Consider the following 15,765-nt stretch of genomic DNA (forward strand, 5'->3'; position numbering starts at 1 on the left):
CATGTTTGCACTGTTGTTCTGATGCTGCTGTTGTATATATTTTCTACCTTTAAATATTTTATTAGATTTTTTAAGCATATCTTTTTAACTTTGTGCATGCCCTTATTTGTATTTGTATTTATTCAGTGTGTTTTATGTTTTATGTTGCACTTTATCACCGAAGTAAGTTCCTAGTTTGTGAACTGTGTTCACAAATGATGGGAAGAAAAGGATTCTGATTCTGATTGTAGTAAAAGTACAAGCGCAGTTCCTTTAAAATAAAATATAAATTCTCCTAAATATGAAAAAGTCTTAATAATGTTGAATACAACATGAAGCTGAAACCATGAATAGTTCACATGAATATTATAGAACAGAAAATCGCAGGTCTGATAAGAAATGGTTTAGTTATACAACCAAGGTTAAATACAATAACATGAACAGGTCCTGTTCAAGTCCAATGTTGTCGCCAATGTATCAGTAATTTCTGCCACTGGTTAATTTCCAAGCTCTTCAATCTCGAAGAAACACAAACATGCCAAGTGCAGTTCTGGAGGTGGCACGTCACCTCCAGAACATGAGCATGAAAACCATACTTCGGAACATTCTTCATAGAGACAGATGTTTTAGATGTCATTCATGCATGTTTGAGTATTTTAGCGATCTCTCCCAGGCCCTATTTGAACCCTCCTTATTGTTAGCTGTAAGATTCTGTGCAATGCTCAGCCCACAAGCCTACGTCACCTGTGCTCCCACATGACAACTCTCCCTAAATATACAAAAACATGATGCAAAACTACACAATAACGTCACAAACCTGATGCAATGTGCAGTAGTTTCATTAGCACGCTGATTGCTTTGTGATAGCATTCTCAAGGGCAGTGACTTAACCAGCGTCAAAAACAAACAAGTGAAACATGTTAATGCGTTGTATTCAGTGACTATGGCATTAGCAACGCATCAGTAATTTCTTCCACTGGTGAATTTCCAGGTTTTTCAATCTCCAAGAAACAAATTACAAATACAGTTTGTTTACATTTTACACAGTGTTGGCTGCTGGTGACTGCTCAGGCTTTTCTCAAAACAAAAACACAACACGACATACTAAATATAGATCCTACTGAGTACTCCACAATACATGACGACGAACACACATTTGGAGTTGTAATGGCTCCTAGAATGAATTCCCGTTCTTGCTGACAACAGGGTCATTCATGTAGCAGTAATAAATCAGAGAGAATGACATACAACTACAGCAATTAATCTGGCCAATATATTTCCGAGCGCGGATGAAACGGCGTGTTGGACTAAAAGTGCCACATGCTCAGGTCCAATGGGGCGTATTGATTTCTGGTATGAATTATGCTCATTGGTGGAGCCAGTAATTGAACAGAGCAGGAATTACAGCTGTCGGACATCCATCAAGAGTGGGTCAGTGCAGCTGGAGAGTGGTAAGATGATTTTTAAAAACATAGGGATTAGCCATATCAGTGCTAATAGCATGATAATTTTTAAAATAATTAAAGGTAACATGGTGATCTGAATATGTCATGTGTTAGCAATTAACACCATGTAGAAATAAAAAAATCCTCTTTAAATGGAAATAGAAGAGTAATGAAGCTAAATAGGGGGCTGTAGGTTCACACAAGCATTATAAAAGCACAACAAATTATATCTGGGAATTCTTCAGAAACAAATTTGCTATATTTTTGTTTACCAGTGACACAAGAAGCAAGTTGGATACTGGTATAGGCTGGAAGAAAAATCTGTTGGGCCATTAAAAAAAAAAAAAAAAAAAAACTACCAAAAGGAAAATGTAAACAAAAATAATCCCAGACAAATATGACCTGAGTCAAATGAGAGAGAGTGATGAATCTGACCACAAACCAGCGTCTTATGTAGGGATGGGACGATATTAAATTTTAGACTCATGATTATCGTGGCCAAAATAATCGCGATTAACGATATTGTTGCGATAATTATTAACCTGTTAACGTTCTGACGGCCCGGGCCTACTTTACAACTTTACAGCAATGTACATACACTTCTGCATCACCCACACAAACAATCTACACATCAAATGAAAGCTGCGGCGCTCGTCTTTCTGGATATGCAAACCATTTTCACCTGCAATCACCACAGTGCTGACAGTAAAGACGTTTTTACAGAAAAGTCACAAAGTGTGAATCTGGACTTCACTTACTATTGAGCGCTCTGGTTCTGTCAAACATCAACATATTCACACAAAGTTGGTCTCATTTGTTCCGTAAAGGTCCAGAGAATATAATCCAGTTAAGAAATTATGTCCACAAAATAAGATCCTCCATGTCCAATCTGCTGCAGGAAAGTACTCCAAATATGAAATCTGCTCTGTCACTTCTTTGCATTTCTTTTGTCGATTTCAGGCATAATAAACTTCTGATGGCGCCAACTTTGTTCCCCAGTGCTAAACACACGTGTCAGCTTGTGATTGACACCAGTGTTGGCCAATAAGGTGGGGGTTGTGCGTTACTGAGGCCGCAGACAGCGAATCAGTGCTACAGATGATTGAAAGTTTACGCCCCACTCTTCCCCTTGTAGAATCAACCAATTACATCACACACATTTAGTGACGTTTTCCCCTTACAGCCAATGAGCAGCAGGACAGGATGATGTATCACATGCCATGGTTTTCCGTAAACAGACGTACCCGGAAGAAAATGTGTACTCCTCAATGCCATGCTGTCGAAATGGACCGGTCCTTGTTGCGCCGGAAGTGACGCAAGTGCCTGTCGACGAACACTTAATTTTTTTAATTAAGGTACTTTGGTGAATTGGGAAACGAGTTGCTTCTGTGCACATAGTGCGCATTCGGACCATGCGCTCTGGCACATTTGTGTTCAGCTGTATGAATTAGACTTAATTTGTCTATTGTTTAAAAGGTGTTGTTTTATCCTGCAGTTTGCATTATTGTAGGTAAAAATATAAGATGTGCACACATTAACGTCTCATCTGTGCGCACGGATGAGGCGCGCTGGCACGTTCCTGTGGAGAGTTACGGATCAGACTTTGTTTATTGTTGATATCTGACAGAATATAGTTCAGACATAGATAAGCACAGAAGCTACAAGTGTCATTGCTATGTCAGAGTGGGCAAACACCACAAACTAACATCTAAACATTGTATTGGAACTGGAAACATGAGGCAGTGTGGTGCCGTAAAGGCGATTATAATCTTGCGCGATGATCACAATTATAAAAAAATGCCACGAATGATTAATTGCGGACCTTTTTTATCGTATATCGTCCCACCCCTAGTCTTATGTTGAGCCAATGGAAGGACACAAATCCTTTCATTCCCAAACAGAAATAATGAGTGCCAAAGACCAGGATTGTGCTAGTTAGAAATGTAAACAGAACTGGCCAATACATCTGAACACACACTATAGCACAGCATTAACAGGCTTATCAGACACAGACGGGCCTGATCGGATTACCAACACTGCAGACACTGGCTGTAAACAAAATATGAAATCATTTGAAGTGGAGCTATTTTTGAATATTGAAAAAGAAAAATCAATATTAGGATAGAGCTGGATGAACTTGAGATGATGCGACAGACCTCCGCCAAGGCGTTCATTTAATGGCTGAGTCATAAACTGGCCAACAGCTCATTTCTGTTATCGTGACAAAACTTCCAATATATTTGATACTGTCTTTAGTGATGTTATACTGTAGCAGTATGTTATAGCTTTAGAATGATCTTGAGCTGTATCAGAACAACTATAAGACCAGATAGACTAGTATATGCCCATGGAACCTACCTGGAAGACTGAGGGATTACACAGATTTAAGACCATATGGGAATATAAAAGAAAGTACTATGATTTACTGTTGAAAATTACATTCTATTGTCTAAAGAAAGAGCATTTTTAATTATCATTGTGGTATCAGAATCGGTATTGAGTATCAAGTCTAATCCTTTGTATCAGAAACAAGTGAAAAATTTCATCATGACAACACTAGTCCAAATACTTGTTATTCTCACCTATTCATACAAGCTACACATAAGTTCCAGGGGAAAACCAATTGCGCTACCACCTCCCCTATTGTCACACTTACACTGTCAAACAGGAGCTGTCTCAAAAGGCTCCTTCATGTTGCGAGTAAAAGAGCAGATTTCTGACATGCTCACATTTCCAGGGCAGATGGAGAAGGTGCCGTGCCTTCAAATCTGTGATGGCACACGGCTCTTGAGTAAAGAGGAAGCCCAAATGTCAGGCGTCTTAATCAATATTCCACTGTGCAGATATGGAGCCAGTCAAGCTGCTCTGAGCCAGGTGTGCAGGCGGGGAGGAGGAGAAGAGGAGGGGAGATTGGAGGAGAGAAGAGAGGAGGAGATAAGGAGGGGAGGAGAGGGAGAGGGGAGTGGAGGAGAGGAGGAGAGGGGGAGATGAGGAGGAGGAACAGAGAAGGGGAGCAGAGGGAGAGAAGGAGAATACAGCCCCGAGCCCGTCTCCCACTGCACATCACATCAATGCAGAGATGTGCTGCTCCTCCATAACAGCACGCATCAACCTTATCTGTCAAAAAACATCCAGGGGAAGTTCTGTCATTTTAAACTGACAAAATGAAGAAATTAGAGTTAGGAAAAGGTCTGCGTTACCTTCTTGGGAGTGTTGTTGTCTTGAATCATAACTTTCCATTAAAGTGATTTTTCAAAACTGTCTAATCGTGACTTAACGACTATAAAAACAAATAGTAACTGTATTTTTGTAATCATAACCGTTATCGGGCCCATACTCTACTCTTCTACATACATACTCTAGATTCAAGTCTAAAACACACTTAGGTACCTTTTTATAAAACAGAGGCATAACTGAAACTAAATGTCAAAAGAGAATAAACCATTTCTGAGATAACTATAACTTAATAGCTATAAGTTGTCTTGTTTGTCTTATCTTAAAACAAGGTAAGTATAAATTCGATTCTGTCCAAAGTTCAGCCTACAAGTTGAAGGGGGCACAGAGAGGGAGGGAGGGAAAGACTAAAAAGCAGCAAAAACTAAACTGGAACTTACAAAAGATGTTAATATGTTGTTTTTGGCAAATATAGTATATACTATTTTCAAAACAATAAAAGGTAACTTGGTAATCTAAATATGTTATGTGTTAACAAATAATACAACCAAGTGTGATACGCCCTCTTTAAGTTATAGCAATAAGTTGTCTTAGCCCCAAATTTTTTCTCTGTCATATTTGGCAATATTGATTATAGTCAATGAACCTTTTTTTAGTAATGCATGAATAATGGTGTAAACTTCAGCCCATAAACACACGGGCACAAATAGAAATAAGACGCTAATCAGCCCCATTCATTTCAAACAGCAGTACGTGAAGTGAATTCATCCGCCTGTGTGAGTCTTTTCCTCTTGGAAGAACATTGCACTGACACCATTTTCCCGTCTTCACAAATTGGCCCCATTCAATGGACCTTTCTTCCACTTGACACCTCGCATATGAATCATAACCATCCGTTTTATGGTCTCTCTGAATACATATAGCCAATATTAAGCTGAGGAGTCTGCGTCCATGGCAGCACAAAATCTCTCTATGACAGCAATGCATCAGGACTGGTATCACAAAGGAGGAAGGTGGAACCATTCATATCAGTGCCATGTTTCTCTAGGGAGCTATTGGCTGGACGGCGCTGACCGATCACAGCACTCACGGCAGATTGATGCTCGCCATCACTGACCATCTGATCCTCAAATGCAGCCAGGAATTATAATGGAGCAAGAGAACTTAGTCAACAGAAAGTTTCACAGGTTTAGAAAATTTTGAGACTGTACGCAATGTTTAATGTTTTGAAGAAAATGTTCAAACACATTGTTTTACTTGGAAACAGTGAGGTTGATATTAACTAGCTGTTTATGTGTTAACCACAAGTCTTAGGACTGACGTACTCACTGAAGGGCTTTAAAAAGGACCCCTAACCCCATGGTCAGGCTGAGAAAAATGTATCACTTTTTTTGTTCATATTGATCCAATCTATTTTTAGATTTAATCGTATCATAAATGTAAAGAAAGCTTTTAATATTAACGCAGCACTTTTCAGAGCTGTTAACCATGTTATAGTTGTTTCACCATTTACTCACCCAAAGTTGTACTTGGAGTGATTTGTGCATGTTTGAGCAATCTTTATTTGCTTATTTTCAAAATGTCATTTTGCTGATCAACCCCATATTCTCTGCCACCAGTACATGCCCATTGGTTTGTACTTTGTTCTGCAGTTTTATTTTCTAAATTGTGATATGCACAGGATTCGGCATTGTCGTGTAGTCATTTTGGTACAAATGACAAAATAAATCCTACTCGCTAGCATGATGTACAGTTCTACATCTATTGGCGGCAGGGACAGCTTCACGGTGGTGGTGATGAGGTTCACGGTGTCGTCAGCTCACATTGGGCACCACAATTTTCTAGAGCAGAAGTCAGAGGACTTGTTTCTGTTATTCAGTTGTTTTAGATGAATATTGTGATTTAAAAATATGCAAATTATTAACACAATCCACAGGTGTCATAGATTATAACTATAAAAGGACAATATATCTGCTATAAGATATCTGAACATTAACAAGACTGACTACTGAAGATGGGACAAGACAGAATTTTGACGATACGATATTTTGAAATAACTGATAATAATTGGACACAATTCACGGTTTTGGTCACATGATTTTTAATTTGTTTGTTGTGTGTCTGAATATGTTAGCTACAAGTGTCATTTAGCTACAGCTGCTCAAATAACCCTTTTTTACCCGTGCCAAAGGTAAAAAATATCTTTGCAGTCTCGTGGCAATCAAGTTAGTGCCATTTTTATACAAAAGTAGTAAAAAAAAAAAAAAACACATGTTTTTACTGACAGTGGATTGGCTGTAGACCTCTCCATTAAAACGCCCAAAGATCATTGATGATTAGAAATTCCTCAATCAAAACTGAAATTAAAATTCAATACATTTTCTACTCCATTTGAATGTCTAAATCTGAAATAGTCATCCATTTTCCCTACCCAGAAACATACCAACCTCTCCGTGCTCTCCAAACATTAGGGTCATGTTCATGGTGGATTAAGTAGACAAAGAGGGCTGGAGTGGGCTTGAATAACCTGCTGGGAGATGCGCTGTGGTTGTCACAAGTTTTCAGGAATATGGGCGTTTGTAAAAGGAACTTAGCATATATTTAGCAGCAAAGAGTCTCCCCCATTTGGGCTTTGTGTGAGATCCGGCTTTGAGAAGTGACTTTTGGCCTACTTACTTCTAAATGGCTTATATATGGAAAAAATAAAAGAATTGTAATAGTAATCATTTCTGTTTATATTAGGGATGGGCGATATATCAGTTCCAATATTAGTTCCAAGCGGATCTGAGGGTTTTTAGTAGATATACGTATCAGCCAGTTTGCCATCTTTACTTCAATATCTTGATCACAAAAACAATGTCCAGATGACCACAGCTGAGACAGTCTCTACACTTCAAATTCAGATTATGTGGCTTCGGATTTTACAAGCCAAATGACATTAGCAGCCAAAGTAGCTAACTAAACACTGGATATCACATCTTTAGTAGGGTTGTCAACAGTATCAAAAGTCAGGTACTAATCAATACTAAAACTAGTATTGGAATTAGATACTCATTTGAGTAAGTATCAATACTAAACAAGTCACATTCAAAGGATAGACATAAACCTTTCCTGAATAGCTTTACAATGGCCTTGAGCTGTATCAGAATAACAATACCAGTATTTGTATATTCATCATGGTATTGGAATCGGTATCGAGTGTATTCCTTAGTATCGAAATGGAGTTTGAAATTTTAGTATCATAACAACACTAATCTCTACTTTAGATTAAAATTCTCAAAATTTTGGTCTGATAATTTACCCTAATGTCTTAAAAAGGGCACCCGAGTTATTACTTTGCCTGAAATGTTACACAGTAAGGCATTAAACTGATTTATCCCAAAGGAGACAAAAGAAAGACCAAACCAGGCCAAGTTACAGGTTAGATCTGTGGAGAGGCAAATCCACTCGAAGCAAGCATTTATGTTTTTTGTAAGGCAATAAAAGCATTTGTACTTGAATAAACACAATATAGATAAGCTGAATGTCGTACTGCAGAACATTCCAGGCTAAGCAATAACACCTCCATGGAGACATGCAGAAAAGTTACAGGGCACACCTTTAAGGACAAAAAGTTATATGCTTCTAAGCTTAAAACTGTCTTGAAACAGTATGGAGTGGGTGTAGAGAAAGATGAAGTTGGAGACACAACACATGAGAGGCAATAATAAAGTTTGAGGAAAAGCAGTGGAAATACCCCCGGTGCCTGTCACAACCGCAGCTCATCTCTGACTAAATGCTTGACGGCAGAAGCTGACAGCCAACAACAATGCTCCAGAATTCTACAAATGAGTCAAGAAAGTTACTGCAAAAAGACAGACATCAGCGTCCTGCAGTGAAACAGCATGAAGGTCTGTGGCATAAGAAGAATACATGGTCAGACAATCGTTAAATGTCTTTTGTTAACCTATTAATCTCAAATATGTACCAAACTTGTTATTATTATTATTAGTGTTATTACATTATAATACTGATTTCATGTACAAAAGGTGTAAGGCTGAATGACATGAGAAGAGAGATATCTGATATATTTTGCATTCTGAAACCAATATTATTGCAGCAACTAGTCAAATTAGTCAAAATAAAAAGTTAATGGGCACAAAACCAAGACCAAAGCAGGTCTTAATAATAATTAATAATGAGCGTTTGACTCGGCGCATTTGAGCACAGGCCAAAATCGCAGCACATGTTTCAGTGTCTGTCGTCAAATACAAAGAAGATTTTGATACCACAGTCTGAAAGTAGTAACACAGCACACTGCGATGGGTCACACAAATGATCACAGGATGTCTCTGCAAATATTAGGCTCTAGGCTCTGCGTGGTAAAGTCCCTGCTGGTGTACCGGTTAGCTAAGGTTGGCGCTACATGCTAGCGGTATTTTTACATAAAAGTTAGTAAAAGATAGGAAATGGGAAGCGATAGTTCTTTTCACAGTGGAGCACTTCTGCCGTTACTCTGAGGAGCGCTTGTGTTTACTGTTGGCCACAGAGATTGATCACAGACGCAGTGAGAGGAGGGCTCACTCTGCACCAAGACTCCAGAATTAGCAGACACGCTTCATATCAGTCGCAGCTCGTCTTTAGTCGTACACCAGTTCTAAGTTTAGTTTTTGTCCCGGTCTCTTTCTGAGACCTACGACCAACAATTTTTAAGTTCCGACTCAAGATTTTCCCCATGATCCCCAAAGCTTTCGTCGTTGGCGGCCAAAGTCGTGCAGCAGACACCCAGCTTTAGCTAAACTGCATATTTTGCTCATATAACCTTGATGTGTCCACACTGGGGTTGATTTGACAGCACAGAGGACTTGCACAATGACTCCCAAGTACAAGAAGACAAACGACAGGCAGTCTGTCCCAGTGACCTGTGCATGAGGGAGGGACAGCAGCAGCAGCACACTCCCCCTCTCCTCTGAGCTCCAGACCGCCCCACTCGCCTCTACACCCCTGCCTCGCATCCTCACAAGCCTGTTAGCTCTGTGAAAAGGCCCTGGACTAGCGCGGAATATTAAGCAGATGGTGCCATAAGAAATCAAAAGGCTTTGGGAAGAGAGTGGGAAGCTCCGCACTGGCTTTGATGATACGTAACGTTAAATCTGCACAAGATTTGACAAGATGGAGACAGGGATTGTGAAAGAAAGGCGAGGAGCGGAGGTTGTTCTGACTATGTATCTTATAAAAGGTTGTCCTCAAGAAAAGTCAAGTCGTACTGCGAAAACCAGAGAGGAGCAGTAAAGTGGGACAGTAAAGCGTTTGAGGTCATTTATCAAAGCCAAGACAAACTCCGCTCCACTGGTTCTTAAAATATAGACCGTAATTACACAGCTCATAAAAGTTGCATAGGAGATTTTACATTCACTTTGTGCTCTAGGACTGTCAGCAAATACTTTGAAAAGTATTTTGCTTTCATTTGAGGAATCACATACGGGCTTCTGCAAGAGTCTCTAGCCTTTTTAGTTGAGCTTAGACAAACTCTGGAATTGGTTTAGCCACATAGATCTTTTTATATGCATCTTTGTAACAATTATTTTTGTATCCTTTTAAAATTTTAATAATACAATATTTAATGCTCGGGCGACTTTATTTTTCTACTGGATTAGTAATGCCTTGGGATCCCATCAGAGGAGCTGCTTAGACTGCTGCCCCACGACCCAGCCCCAGATAAGTGCATAATAGCCATTGAATTATGTTTGGGACGCAAAAATCTGTTACAAAACCAGTGATTTAGAATTCAAAAATCAAACTATATCAGTGTGAAAACTAAAAGTATAGATCACTTTTCACAAAAAATATCCAAATATTATGTTTGTACTGTTATGTTTTCATTAAAGGGCCCTTAATACACTGTTTTAAATTGTATGGTCAAATTGTGTCAGCTTTTCTCTGTACATAGTTGCTTAATGTCAAAGTTCCAAAATCATGGGACTGCTTCAGGTTCAATGTTTAACAGGCCGATTCAGAATGCCCTCATTTTACAACCTTATAAACTTAAATCCCGAAGATGAAATTATACACATTCTTTTGCATGGTTATAATAGCGAGTTAAATAAATTATTACCCGCTTTACATGAGATTAGAGAGTGGTGTCTTCAGCAGCAGCAGCACAGCAGAAAATAGGCTGGTGCCCTGGAGAAGCGCTTGAACACAGCCTCTGGGAAGACCTCACATTCTCAAATCAAGGAGACAAGGGCACGACAGGAGAAACCCATCCTGAGAGGGGATGAGAAAGCAAAACATCAAGCACTGTTTATCAAGACCACAATGTGTTACCGTGGAAATATGTCATCAAGTAAAATGTGTTATTTCAAATGTACAATGGGCGTTATCTGAAATGTTGTAATATTGTATCGTCAAAAGTCTCAAAATAATATTATATCGTCAAGTCTCACAATATCATCATCCTCACAATATATCCAATTACAAGTATCTTTGTTTAAATTCATTGTCATGGTCAATAGCTAAAAAAACAGAACTATGTAGAACGTGATCCTTTGCTCTTTCAGTGCAGAATACATGAAGAAATTACTAAGCACTTTTAAACCTTAATTATTTGGATTATGAACCCAACGTTTGTCAAGGCATTCTTAAAGAAAAAAGTATCATATTCATATTTTTTTGCCTCCACAAAATATTGCAATAAATGTCATACTTTGAGATGTGTATCATGAAACTGTCATATTGGGGAAATTTCAGTGTTGCAACATAAAGTTCAAGAGCAGCAAGTGAATAGAAATAGGCACTGAAAAATCAAGATAAATTAAAGCCGCAAGCAGCATCAAACGTCCCTCACAGACAGTACTTCGCACTCAGCCAACCCAGCACTCCCTAAGGATGACACGGACACGCCACTTGTCTCGGTTAATACAGTTTTGGGCTATCTCTAAACAGACAAAGTCAACACACATTAGAAGCGCTGATGCCCTAAAGTGGAAAAACTTTTTTTTTTAGGGATCATCATGGCAATGCCGTTCAAAATACAACTTCACTGGTTTTATACTGTTGACTTATTTTTCTTGGTTTAGAGTCAGGTACAAACTAAATATTTAGTAGAGTTGTAGACTTTTATATTTGTTATTAAACTGTAACAGCTCATTCACATTTTTATCTGTTTTAAGCTTTTACAGGAGAAAATGTCATTACTTTCCATTGACACTTATATAATGTTGCCACTCGTTCTAAAAATGTGTAATGTTGTGATGTCATCTGCATAACCTCTATAGTATTAGATAAATGCTCTCTAATAATATACAACAAGTCAAGTAGAGAGCCTGGTTAATCACAATGACATCTTCATTATAATGATTATGTTCCCCACAGAGAACAAAATATCCTCTCCATGGGCTCTTATTATAAAACCTGTAGAGTGATTTGATTGAGGTCACAATTAATTGTTGTTAACATTCATGTGTAGAGCATTTAAAGGTATTTGATATAAAGAAGTGGAATTGATTTCTAAGTTAAAGCAGGACTCGCATAGCCTTTGTGAGAGTTTGACTTTGACTAGAAGAAGAGTTTTGGAGCACCACTAAAGACTTGGAAAAACATCCAATCCAACAACCAATCCAATATCTTAAATGAATTAACTAATAATTAATGAAACAATGCTCTGATGATTGGTAAATTATTGTACCATATCACTGACCCAAATCTGGAAATAACATCACTGTTCACCAGATTTACTGACCAAGTTAGACAGCATTGAATATGAAATATGCAAATGAGTGTGGTTTACTTTAGACTGGGTCTAAAAAGGAGAGCTTAGGCCTAAATAAACTGCCCAAAAGTTCTCTAAGATTATGAGAAATCTTATAATGGAATTTAAATCTGTTGTGATGGAGTAGAGAAGCACCAGGATGCGTCCGTTACCATGGCAACAGTGAAGAAGTGCTTCTCACAGTTTCACAGGTCAATATGTTATACTACCTGTGGATGTGTTTTTTAGGCATTTATTACTAACTATAACTCATAGATCATTAGTTCACAATTTGTGCATTGTAAACTATAATATTATTAAACTGTTTAATAACAGAAACAGCTTCAAAACTGCAGAACTTTATTATTGAAAAGTGGATTTTTAGAACCCTAAATATTGATACTTTACATTAACATTTAACATTCCCTGGGGGTGTGATGATAACTGAGGCACTGCCCTGTCTGAAGCTCTGTTACTCAAGTTAGATTTTAATCTTTATTTTGTTTTAACACAAACTGACCACTGAAAAACTGTTGGCTAATGCTTGCCAATACTAGCTAGCATTAGTCAATAGTTCTAGTTTCAGTTAGTCATTCTCACAGTTGAAAATCAAACACCTGAACGGGATTGTGAACGCTTGTATTGATCACAGATCCTGAAAATGTGTTTAAGTCAATGTTGTATTTTGCCAACAAGTCTTAAAACTCAAGAAAAAATGTTGTTGTGCTTGCAGATGTGTGCATTGTGTCTCCATGGTAACAGCTGAACATTCTGTCATAGAAATACATGCAGTACACCCCAAGCATGATGTCACTGTCATTGTTATCACTCATTCTTAATTTTTCAAATACTCGCAACCGAGCACAGGGCTGTGGGTGAGGATAGGGGATAGGTAAAACAGGAATTTTCTGAGCAATAAAATGCAGGACAATACAGGATTACTTAAGACTAAAAGCTCATAAAATTCGATTTTTGCATACGTCCTATTTGATCTTAATTTTAAAAGCACATTGCAAATCAAAATTCAATCACAGTTAGGCCTGTCATTACTATATCGACTTGTCGTTCAGTACAGATGGAACATTATGACAGATGAACAGTCATTTTTAGGGATCAATATTTATCGTGAGTACTTTTTTCTTTGTACTAGCGGGACTTTTTGATTATTTTTTGCATAATCCAACCTTCTACAGTTAAAATCATATCATATTGCGAACTAAAATTGTACAATCTAAATACTAAAGTGTTGCATTCTGCCATTTCTGTATCACATGTCATGCTTTTTATTTTACATTTAGAATAGTTTTTTGGGGATAATTGTACTGTATGGTTTTTCATCGATATTTACTTCAGCAATATATCATACTTCAAAATGCGTTATTATAAGCGATTTCAATGATGCCCTCTTTTCAGCCATAATGTGAAGTAAAACTAGAATTCCACACATTTGAAATGTATGAAGCAGTTCAAGTATATTAAGGGAATGGTGTAACCTCAACTAACACACACAGATGCAGTATCATTAGTGCAGATGGAAGCGTTAACCACTCCCCACAGAGATGCTCCTATGGAAATGATGAAATCCCAGTGTAAACCCAGTGGTCCTTGCAGCTATATACATGCAAATGACCAGCCATCAGGATGCATACAGTACCCTGCCCACACAGACACGCTGGCAGCCTGTAAGATCAGAACCTCCTTGTACTTGAGATGGATAAAGAGGGCACGGGAGATGACATTGAGAGAGGCATGGCCCAGTGCATTTGTCACCACAACAGGAGTGTCAGAGCTGAGCTGAATGGGAAATGTACTAGAGAGAGAGGGGAGGGGGAGAAGACCATGGCCGCTCTGGGATGCAGCTACATCGGGCTCGATTATCCGACCACCCTTCTTCATATGCCAGCCTCTCCGGAGACTGGACACTTTCACAGCAGTCAGCATTCCCCCGGCTTACATACCTCCGCCGCATCGCTAATCAGAGGCTGCAGAGCGGAGTGGTAGTCATCCAAAGCTCGTCAAAAAGGCCTTTAGCTGATAAGGGGTGAGGCATGGTATATTGACAGTAAAGTATACATCCATCAATCCTAATGTCAAACAAAACCAATGCTATGCTCATGAGTGAGGGTTAATTCAAAATATTCTGACGTATTGGTGGTTTTGAGATTGATTATATTGTATTTCCTATGAAATATCTGAAAGGTAAATTCACAAATTTGAACTTGATAATTTCTATGAGTGACTAGACCTGTAGTGTCATCAATATAACACCGAGCTAAACCATTAAAAAAGAACCGGGACCACAGGGATGCTTTGTTGCTTTTATTTCCCTGTCCAGATGGCGAAAACTGTAAGAGTACAATTACATGATCTTAGAAAACAGAGCTGAATGTAACACAAAAATTAAGTGCAGTCAACCTTTGTATAAAACTTCTCATTTCAGGTAAATAATGTAAAAATGGGACAATATATTATAATTTAGCAAAATCGCGATAGAAAAGGTCCGCAATTAATCGTTCGTGGCATTTTTTAATAATCGTGATCATCGCGCACGATTCTAATCGCCTTTACGGAACCAGACTGCCTCAGGTTTGCAGTTTGAATACAATGTCTAGATGTTAGTTCTGGTGTTTGTTCACAAGGGGGGCCTCCGTCATAGCAATGACACTTGTGAGCGTCTGTGTCTATTCTAGTGGCTGAGCCTGCCGAAAAAAAGTTGCAGCTCAAAGGGCGAATAAGGGCAAATTACACACACACTTACGACACAACCATGCTGCATTGTTTGCCAAACTTGAGCTGAAAATATCCATGGTAAGTAACGTAACATTTGAAATAAACTATTGAAAGTAGAATGTGTTAGTTTGGATTTGTATTAATAATGGTACATGTTTGTGTGGACTTTGCTATTGCTAGGTTAGCGCTAGCTAAACAGCATTTTACAGACAAACACACAATTTTACCTACAAATCATGTCAATGGCAGAATAAACCACGCTTACCAATCTAGAACAGCTTTCCATCCATCCAAAAAAAAAGGTCCTCTACTCCTCTACTGAGTTCACAGGCATTTTCACTCTTTGCCACGAACCGCTCCGGGTCAAAGATGCCTCTAGTATAATTTGTACAAATATCTACAGTGTCCTTGATTGTGTACTTCGTTTATTTGTCCGTTACGTCATGTTTAGAAAACCCAAAAAGTGTCTTAAGATAAAAAAAAAATTTAAATCCTTGTACCGTCTTTCTGTGTAAATATCTCATGTTACAACATATCTGTAACATGCGACTTATATTCAAGTGCTGCCTATATATGTAGATAATTTATTTTCTTTTCAAATTTAGCTGGTGCGGCTTCAGGTGCGCTCAATAGTCCAAAATTTACGGTTACCGGTAAATCGATTTTACATAATACCAGCTCTTTAAATAGTGCAGTATGTTGTCTATG

The 15,765-nt window shown here is 38.4% G+C and overlaps 1 protein-coding gene across 3 annotated transcripts in view; it reads right to left on the bottom strand.

Moving 5' to 3' along the window:
* glceb (glucuronic acid epimerase b) overlaps positions 1 to 15,765 on the bottom strand; it is an 89,409-nt gene that overhangs the window by 55,953 nt on the left and 17,691 nt on the right. For 2 of the 3 annotated variants that reach the window (XM_055231576.1, XM_055231582.1), the window contains exon 2: positions 10,693 to 10,844. The exons of the other annotated variant lie outside the window; for it this stretch is intronic. The gene's annotated coding sequence lies outside the window, so the exon portion shown is untranslated. The remainder of the gene's footprint in view (positions 1 to 10,692; positions 10,845 to 15,765) is intronic. 3 annotated transcript variants of the gene reach the window in all.

Source organism: Periophthalmus magnuspinnatus, chromosome 3 (assembly GCF_009829125.3).
Source record: "Periophthalmus magnuspinnatus isolate fPerMag1 chromosome 3, fPerMag1.2.pri, whole genome shotgun sequence".
In the NCBI taxonomy this organism is placed as follows: Eukaryota; Metazoa; Chordata; class Actinopteri; order Gobiiformes; family Gobiidae; genus Periophthalmus; species Periophthalmus magnuspinnatus.